Genomic DNA, 10,312 nt, shown 5'->3' with positions numbered 1-10,312 from the left:
GCTCCCATGTCATACAGGATGTAGGAGCCTGGAGCATGTTGATTGAGAGGATGGTATTTGTCTTGAATTCCATGTGGGGAAATTTTGCTTTATGGTCAATATTATGTAATAAATCTCTGCCTTTCATAATTCCTTTGAGAGGTTTCTGTATGTGTCTTCAGTGGTGCAGAGTAGACTGAGCAAAGCCTACAGATCACAGAAAATTGGTCACTTTTCAGCAGTAATTCCAAAGCGCATAGAATTTGTCATCTTGTAGGATGTTCCAGCCAAATGTAAAGCAACATATGAATTCTCAATCGTCAATAAATATTGCACCTGGAGTCAGTTGCATTTGAACACCACAGATTTGTTTAAAAAAAAACTTTCTGTAAGACATCAGCCATTTGATTTTATGTTAGTGAAGTGCAGGTTGTTGAGTAATTACATTCCTGTTAATAAAGGAACAGGATAATGTGCCTGATTTCTTTTCCAGGAAAATAATAATAAATTAAGGACTGGAATGCACGTAAGTTTTAAAGTATTAGTAGAAACATTGGAACCAAAGATTGATAAATGCCCAGGACTATTTCCAATAGAAGTTTTAAAGGAAGAAAATTGTATATTATTTAGCTGCAGTTTCATCATCCTATCTTGAATTGGGAGCGGTCCCTTATAGATTGTAAAATTAATCCATTTCTTAAGAAAGATGAGAGACAAAAACCAGGAAATTATAAACTGTTGCTTTAACATCTCATGTGGGAAATTATTGAAACTCAAGAGTAAAGCATATAGAGTAATTTGAGTTGATTAGAGAGTTTTATTTAAAATCCAAACGTTTGTAACAAATTTAATTTTTTTTTGGAATAAATAACCAAAGTACACAGGGGAACAGCTATGAGTTCAGTCAACATTGATGCTCAGAGGACAGAACGTATGGATTAACATAAGAGCCAATCAATTAAATTGGATATGAAGATAAATATTATCTAGGCAAAAGAAGATTTTAAAAAAATTGTCAGGCTAATAGGTAGCCTTAATTGAAAGAGGTATTAATGGTTGACTGAAGTTCATTCTGATTTCTGAACACAGTTGCAAGCCATCATTTTAATTTTACCAAATTACACCAGAAATTGTGGCAGAAGAAACAGTAAGGATGCTTAAAATTATCAAAATGATTTCAAATAAAGCTGTGATTCAATTTGCATTTGAAAGATTCAAATATACTTTAAATTGTGGAAAAATATGGAACAGCGGATGTCCAAGATGCCAATAGTTCTGATCTCTTCCCTGCTTTTTCAATCAAAATGGATAACTTTGCATTATATTGCATCATCTGTGCTTAATCAATTAAGTTGTTGCATATGTTAATAGTCCCTTTTTGCTTCTTTTCTTGCCTTGGGTTGTATTGCCAGCAAACCATAAATAAATAATAATACATAACCAATAAATAATAATAACCAAAAATAATACAAAGTTCTATCATTCAATTCAGTTATATGTATTGCAGTACTCACAATTGCCCAATAGTTATAGCCCACCAACCCAAACAGGAACTACTTTATGCATTCTGTTCATTATCCTGTCTGTATTTACCTCACAGGCCTCAATTCTGTGTAATAATTTCTTGTTAGTTATAATTTGAAATAACTTTAAAAATACTTTATCCTTGGCTATCCTAAAAATGACTATCTGAAACTAACTGATAATTAATTTATCAGATTCTATTCATAAATCCTTCATTCAATTTATCTATGTTTCGCAGCACAGAAATAGGCCCTTCTGCCCATTGTATGTATGCCAACCATCATGCTTACTCATATTGATTCCATATATACCCATGTCATACTCATTAAAATAACTTTCCAGATGCCTCCTAATTACAGTTCCTAATCTTGCCTCCACTACCTCCTTTGCCAAAGAATGTAAAAGAAGTGGCAGATGAAATACTGTGTTGGAAAGTGTATGGTCATGCACTTTGGTAGACAAAATAAAGGTGTAGACGACTGTGTAAATGGGGATTGAATTCAGAAATTGGAGATGTAAAGGGACTTTCTAGTTCTAATGCTGGATTCCCTAAAGGTTAACTGCAGGTTGGGTCAGTTATAAGGACGGCAAATGTAATGTTAACGTTCATTTGAAGAGTACTAGAATATAAAAAGAAGGATATAATGCTGAGGCTTTACCAGGCATTGATCAGACCGTACTTGGAATGTTGTGAGCATTTTTATGCCCCAAATATAAGAAAGGATTTGCTGGCATTGAAAAGGGTCCAGAGAAGGTTTTCAAAAATGATTGGGGAATGAAAAGGTTAACGTATGAAGAGTGTTTGGCACTGGGCTTGTACTCACTGAAGTTCAGAAGAATGAGAAGAATTTCATTGGGACATACCAAATATTGGAAGGCCTAGTGTGGACTTGGAGAAGATGTTTCCAATAGTGGAAGAGTCTAGGACCAGAGGGCATAGCCTCAGAATATAAGAATATCCCTTTAGTGCAGAGATGAGGAATTTCTTTAGCCAGGTGGTGAGTCAATGCAATTTATTGCCATGGACAATCCTGGATAAGTCATTGGGTATATTTAAAGCAGAGATTAATACTTTCTTGATTGGTAAGGGCATCAAAAGCTATTAGGAGAATGGGGTTCAAAGGCAAAATAATGCAGCCAGAATTAAATAGCAGATTGGCCTAATTCTGCTTCTGTGTCATATGGTCTTATCTTCTTTGAACCTCCCCCTCTCATCTTAAGTAAATGCTATTTAGTTTTAGACACTCCTACCACGGGAGACAGACACTATCTTGGATTCTCTTAATGTTATAATATCACTTTTCAATTTCCTTCATATCAAGAAAATAGACCTAGTTTGCCCAGTCTTTAATGATAAACTCAAGTCCTCCAATACAAGTACATCCTTGTGAATCTTTTCTACATCCTCTGTAGCTTAACCACACTCTTCCTCTAGTGTGGGGACCAGAACTATAGCCTAATCAACGTTTTATGTCATTGTAACCTGATATCCCAACTCTTACACCCAGAGCCTCAGCCAGTGATGGCATGCATGCCATATGCTGTCCTCACCTACCTGTCTACAGGGAATAATGTACTTGTTCCCAGGGTATTACCACTCAACAAAAGCTCCCAGGGCCTTGCCAAACATTGTGTGTATTCTGCTTTGGTTTAGGATACACTGAAAATGCATCACTTTGCACTTGTTTGAGTTAAACTCTACCTACCATTTCCTTTCATGCTTTCCCAGTTCTATATCCAGTTGTATCTTCAGACAACATTCTTCATTGTCCAGCATACCATCAATTTTAGTGCTACTATCATTATTTTATATATTTATATAATACCATGATCAATCCATTTGGCCACATATTCAAACAATTAAGTCAGATTTGTGAGACATAATTTCCCATCCATAAAGTCATGCTGACTGCCTCTAATCAGTTCTTGCCTTTTCAAATGCGCATACATTCTACCCTTTGAATAACATTTTCACCACAGATGCAAAACCTGTAGTTTTCTGGCTTATCCTTGTTGCCATTCATTAATAAAAGCACAACAATTAACTAATCTCCAGTTTTCCAGTACCTTACTGATAGCTAATGACGATTCAACATTTTCTGCAAAGACCTTAGCAGTTTCACCTCTTGCTTCCCATAACATCCTAAGGTACTCTTGGCGAGGCTCCATGGATATATCCATGATACATTTTCAGAACTGTAACACCACCTCCTATGTAATGTTAATATGCTCCAGTGATCCAGTGTTCCCTCCCCTGAACTCACCAGCTTCCACGTTCTCTCCACAGTAAACACAGATGAAAAGTATTGATTTTAGATCTCATCTCTTTCCAACGGTTCCAAATAAAGGTTACCATTTTGGGACCTACTCTCTCCCTAGCTACCTTGGTTGATCTTAATATACAAATTATTACTCACAGTATTAAGCTATGATATGAAAATTAAGAGCAAAAGGGTTCTATTACCATTACCACATCCCTAAAATATTGTATTTGTCATCATGGAGTCAAGTTGTACAACTCAGAAACAGCCCTTTACATTTCACTATCCAGAACAAACTTTTTTGCCTATCTATAGGAATCCCACTAGCCTATATTCTTCTAGGTCATTCCTGTTCAAGTGCTAGTGTAAATATCTCTTGAAGATAATGATTGTATCTTATTCCAACATCTACTGTGGCAGTGAGTTCCAGATATCAGCTACTTAGTGTGGAATGATCATGTTGCCTTTCTTTTTGTTCTTGGTTTTGTGGCCATTTGGAGAAAAATCTCAAGAGTTGTATGCTTTGACAATAAATTAACCTTTGAAAGTTGAACCCTGAACCTTAAATTCACTTTAAACCTGTGCCCATTTGTTTTTGATATCCCTACCATCAGAAAAATAATTTGGCTATTTGGTTATACCTCCATACATTTTTATTTACCTCTGCCAGGTTATCCCTCAACCTTCTGTGCTCCAGGCAATCATGCCCAGCCATTTCAGTCTATGTCCATAACAAAACCTCCAATTAATGCAACATCTTGGTGAATCATCTCCAGTCTCTCTAATGTTATCTTTCTTATAGTTTGGTGTCCAAATTGCACAGAGTGAATCTCTGAAGACCATTTTGAAAATTAATCAATTTCAGACAATCATAATCAATATTTCCATGTTCTATCTGGTCATTTAAGAACCTTGGTACGCAGGCCATCAAGTCCAAAAATTTTGTAGGCATTTATACCTGTTAATTTCTTCAGTACTATTCATTCACTAACACTCATTAAGTTCTTTATTCTCACTTGACCTGTCGATTCCGATTATTTCCAGAATGGTTTTGTTACATGCAAGGAAATACACTTACAAAATATTTGTCTAATGTTGATGTAATATGTTTATAATCTCTCTCTTTTCTGCCTGCAATGTTTTGCTCATTTTTATCCCTCTGGTACTGTACATAACTTGTTGAAGCCATTGGCTAGAGCTTACTGGAGCCAGAAACCTCACTTTCTGCTCTTCCTACACCTACACTTAAATGGTACAGATATGTGGGTAGAACATATTTGCATTATGGAAACTTTTGTCCAGATATAATGAGACTGCAGCAACTGTTTAGCCTCAGGCAAAACCCTGCTGAAGCCCACCCCTGAAGCACTTTAGCAATAATCAAAGCTGGCGGCAGCCTTGCCTTGGTCAAAGTTGGCAAGGAATTTGCTTTTTAAATGTCGCTGGTGTTTCAAGATATTTATGTATTATTAAATCGATAAAATCATTCAGCAAAATTAATATAAAAAGCATAAATATTCATTAAAACAAAGTTACAACTGATTTTAATGATTTACAAATCATTAAAAACACTAACATTCTGCCACTGTGAGGAGTTCTCCATGTGACCGTGTAGGTTTCCTCTATGTGCTCTGGTTTCCTCACACATTCCAAAGACGTCTGAGATAGTAGGTTAATTGTTGCATGGGTATAATTGGGACTCAATGGGCTGGAAGGGCCAGCTTCATGCTGTATCTTTAAATAAATAGAAGTTAACACCAGAAATTACCTTCCCATGATACAGGCTGAAAATATAAATGGATGGAGTATCTGATCCAACGCCAGGTCCGACCTGGCGTAATATCTGATTGGCAATTTAATCACAGCAAGAGTCTTTCCACTGAAAGACTGTGTGGATTCTGGCGATGGAGCAGAGTGACAGATGTCACTCAGTTGGTCTTGGACTTGCAACAGGTTCATCTATGCCTGGAATTTTGCTTAGTGTGAATTGCTGAACATCAGCAGTTCCATTTGGAACCACTATCCACGGTCAGCAGCACTTGATCTGTACTTGACAGTTCTTATGCTTTTGCTAAATTTATTTTTTTGTGAGCTTATTGTTCATCTTTGGCAGAAATTCTGAAAGTGCAGTTCTCATGTTTACGATTCCTAGAAACATGTTAAGGCCCTTTCTCTAATCTTATGTTGCCTATTTGTAGTTATGCTTATAGCTGGAACATTTTTCCTATGTGTTTTTATTCCTTTAGGATATTTATATTTACTGCAAATAATACATTACTACTTCAAGTGTTGGCCCTTGCTTGTTTATCATCGTATCTTTAAGCATATCCAATTCAATTTAGATAACTCAAATCCCAAGCTCTGAGTTCATTTTGTTCAGATTATCTTAATTATCTCTGAACACTGCAATTTTTCCACAGGAAATCCATGACTAAAATTATTTCATTGCACAGTTTTGGATAGGCCAGTGCCCTTGTTAAGCAGTTAGCACTGCTGACTGACTCTCAGCTCCAGCAACCTGTTTGACTATAAGACCATAAGATATAGGACCAGAATTAGGCTCTTTGGTCCATTGAATCTGCTCCACAATTTCATCATGGCTGATCCAATTTTCCTCAGGCCCAATCCTTTGCCTTCTCCTCGTATCCCTTCATGCCCCAACCAGTCAAAAGTCTATCAACGTCTGCCTTAAATATACATCAAGACTTGGTCTCCATAGCTGCCTATGGCAAAGAATTCCACAGATTCACCCCTCTCTGGCTAAAGAAATTCCTCCTCATCTCCATTCTTCTTTCTTTCTTCTTTGTTTTAGGTTTTCCAGTAAATACCTCTATGTCCTTGATAATAGATCTCATAGTTGCCGGTGGTAGAGGCAGAGGGAAGTAGTAAGATGTAAGAAACTGGAATTGCAACAGTACCGGTATTAAGGGATATGGAATTGGGTCAGTGCACAGAGAGATTTGATATTAGGAATTTTAAACAAAGTCACTAGAAGTTATATAGGAAATGCATTTTAATTGAATCATTCATAAATAATGGTATCCTGTTATCATTTAACGTTGCAATTAAAGTGGTGATTAACTGGACATTTAAAAAAATTATGATTAATGATCATTCATTTTTATATTTCCTGACATGATGAGTTCCAGAGTGTTGCAGCAGATGATTTAGTACATGATTAAAGGCAAAGCATTGAAAGTACTGAAGTGAAAGGAAGAAACAGCTAGGAGGAAGTGTAGGACTGAAGAACATTTGGGAGATAGAACGGTGCAAAATCATAGATGGATTTAGAGACAGGTGCAGGATTTTGAAATAGATTTTCTGGCATTTGGGACTCATTTATTGTTGCCAAGAACGTGAGCAAGAGCTATGAGATAGGAAGTAACGATGACATTCTTGATAAGTTAGAATTGGTGTAACACTGAGCTCAGGAAGGAAGTGTTAATTTCGCTAATTGCATAACCATCTTCCTTCAGATTTTCTCTTTTAAATATGATTTAAGCTATCCTTGTAACTAGAAATAGTCATTTTCTTTCTTTCTTACAGCTTCCAAATAGCTTATACCTACTGGAAAGGAAAATTAAAGCTGTAACTATCTTAGATTTAAATTAACAGACAGATGTTTATGTTTATAAAATGAAAAAAAGTAGTTTATTGCACCGGTGGTTCAAACAGCTGTCCATCCACATCACTGTCTGCTTGGACACTGTTTCCTCTCAAAGCATGGCAGTATTTTCTGGTTATAAAGTTTTTACTATGGTTGACATTTAAAAATGAAATTGGGTTCTGGTTTGGAGCTCTTCAGAGCTCACGGTTGATCTGATGGCAGCTAAAGTTTAAAAGTAACTTCTGCCTCTTAAGAAAGGGAAGTCTGATTATGACTGCACCATGTGTACGTTTTCCAACTGAAGCTGACCTAGGAAATGTGGTGTAATATAAATAATGTGGGATAAAGAAGCTAAAAGTTTCTCAAATACAATGGAGATTTAGTGGCAGAAGTAGAAAGGAGGAGAGATCCCTGGAGGAGGACCAAAAAGCTGTCTGGACATATAATCCAAAAAGCACCGAACACTTAAGTTGTAACTGCAGCCAATACGATCATGTCAGGGTCTTACTTGAAAGTTGTTGTTGATCCCTTTATATGCTTTTAATGTGGGGTTTTTCCTTCTGCTGAAAATGTTTAGGAATATCTAATTAATAGAGGCTTGAAAATCACATAACATCAAGAATTGTAAATACATATCACTACTACTTTATTACCCCTAGACTAAGTAGTGGGATTTTATTTGCAGAAGCACTATAGGAGTACTATCAAGGTAAAGATTTCAGTAGTTGAAGCAGGCACTTCCTCAATTTTTCAAGGAAAGCTAAGTTGGTAGTAAATGCTGATGAAGCCCACTTCCTGCACCAGTTCACATAGATTTAAAGTTACATTCTGCCACAACTCCAAACTCACATGGGCTGTAAAGGACAAGTGTTTCTTACAAGCATTCAAAAACAAAACAGATACTGAGTTAGTACAGTTAAAAAATATTAAGTTATCATATTAAAAAGTTTAAGAATAATTTAAAAACTTCATTTAAAACAGCTCAATGAATTTATAGTTAACTCAATAAAAATGCTGAAAATTTACCAACCTGCCTCAGCCATTTCCTTGATATTGTACTGGTGTTGCTAACCTGGTGAAGCTTTGGTGGATGGATTTCTGATGCAGAACTAATATTCAAAAATACACATGAGCTCTGTTAAAACTACAGGATGGTTTCAGCTGCAGTTTCTTAAGGAGCACGGTAGTGCAATTGGCAAGGCAACTCCAGCAACCCAGATTCAATCCTGATCTCCATCTGAAACAGGTTTGCACATTGTCCCCTGATCACTTGGGTTTTCCCTGTGTGCTCCAATTTCCTCCCACATCCCAAAGGTTTAACAGGAGGGCTGGAAGGGTCACTGGTTGCTGTGGTTCAGAATCAGGGTTAATGTTGCTGGCATATGTCGTGATATTGGTTGTTCGCAGTTTGCCCCAAATGGAATGTGTGTTGAGTTGATGGAAAAAGGAAAAAAATAACAAGTGAGCTTTGTTTATGAAAATTGAAAATGGGTGCTTGATGGCACACCCACACAGTGCTTCAAAGACACTTTCCTGTGCTGTATAATATGATTTTTATTTATTTAATGATACAGAGCAGAACAGTCCTTCCAGACATGCCGCCCAAGTCGTGCCTACTAACCATAACGTGATCATGGAACAACTTGCAATGACCAATTAACTTACCCAGTTCGTCTTTGGTCTGTGGGAGCAAACCAGAGGACCAGAAAACCCACGCATTCCACAGGGACTCCTTACTCCTTACAGAGACTCCTTACAGAAAGGCACCAGAATTGAACTCCGGACTCTAATAGCATCACACTAACCACTACACTGCCTTGTCGCCTGTGTGTGATGATTCAGTATCTTACTCTGAAATTTAAAACTTTACCAACAACAGATGTTGGACTAATCTGTCTGTAATTCCTTTTATCCTCTCTCAACTTTCATAAATAGAGGAGTGAAAGTTAATGTTAGGGTACCTCCAGAATTCTCATCGCATCCTTTAAAATCCCAGGATAGAAGCAATCTGGCCCCGGGTATTTGTCACAATTTAGTACCATTATTTTATTCATAACTTGCATCCTATAGTTCTGATGAGACGTCTTCCATAATTCTCTGAATATAAATTCAGTCTCTTCCTATTGTTAATATTAATACAAGGTAATTATTTAAAGTGTTTGCAATTTCCTTATTATTTAGAATAACATGGTAGTCCACATTTAACAGCTACATGCTGCTGCCAAGCACCACCTTTTGCCTAATATGATTGAGCCATATTTATGTTGTAGAGTGTTCTCAAGCTGGCTGATACTATACATCCAGCAAACTTTATGTGTACTGATCATTTCAGATGGCATTCTGAAACTGAATTAGTAGCCTACAATATCTTAGTACCAACTTTAATTACATCTGTCAGTGGTACATCAAACAAATTATTAGCTGTTAGTTTGTGCCTTATACTTTGAAATGTATTTTTCTTTTGTTGAAACTATTTCACTACATTTGCGACTTCTGCTGTTACTCAGTATGCGAGATGCCCTCTTGGATATACTTAATGCGCTAATATAGGAGTTGTGACCAATACAATATTTGATAGGTTTGTTAAATCTTTGATAAGTGTTTCTTCACCCAGATTAACCCAGTATTTTGAAAGGTAGATGGCATGCAACACAATATCAAAAGATGTTGCTGTCAGTGGGCAACTGATAAGGTAGTCAGTGTAGTGAAGCACTTTGTAACAATTACTGGTAGCATTGTACAGCACTATAGCGATACAGGTTTCCCTCGCTATCCGAAGGTAGAGCGTTCCCATGAGACCGTTTGTAAGCCGAAATGTCGTAAAGCGAAGAAACAGTTACCATTAATTCATATGGGAAAATTTTTTGAGCGTTCGCAGACTCAAAAAATAACCTACCAAATCAAACCAAATAACACATAAAACCTAAAATAACAGTAACAT

General features: G+C 36.6%; 1 protein-coding gene across 3 annotated transcripts in view; it reads left to right on the top strand.

Moving 5' to 3' along the window:
* Positions 1-10,312, top strand: part of setbp1 (SET binding protein 1) — a 272,599-nt gene that overhangs the window by 201,083 nt on the left and 61,204 nt on the right. The window lies entirely within an intron of this gene.

This window comes from Hypanus sabinus, chromosome 14 (genome assembly GCF_030144855.1).
Source record: "Hypanus sabinus isolate sHypSab1 chromosome 14, sHypSab1.hap1, whole genome shotgun sequence".
Classification (NCBI taxonomy): Eukaryota; Metazoa; Chordata; class Chondrichthyes; order Myliobatiformes; family Dasyatidae; genus Hypanus; species Hypanus sabinus.
Note: the sequence above shows the minus strand (reverse complement) of the source record. Positions and strands in the feature narration are given on the sequence as shown.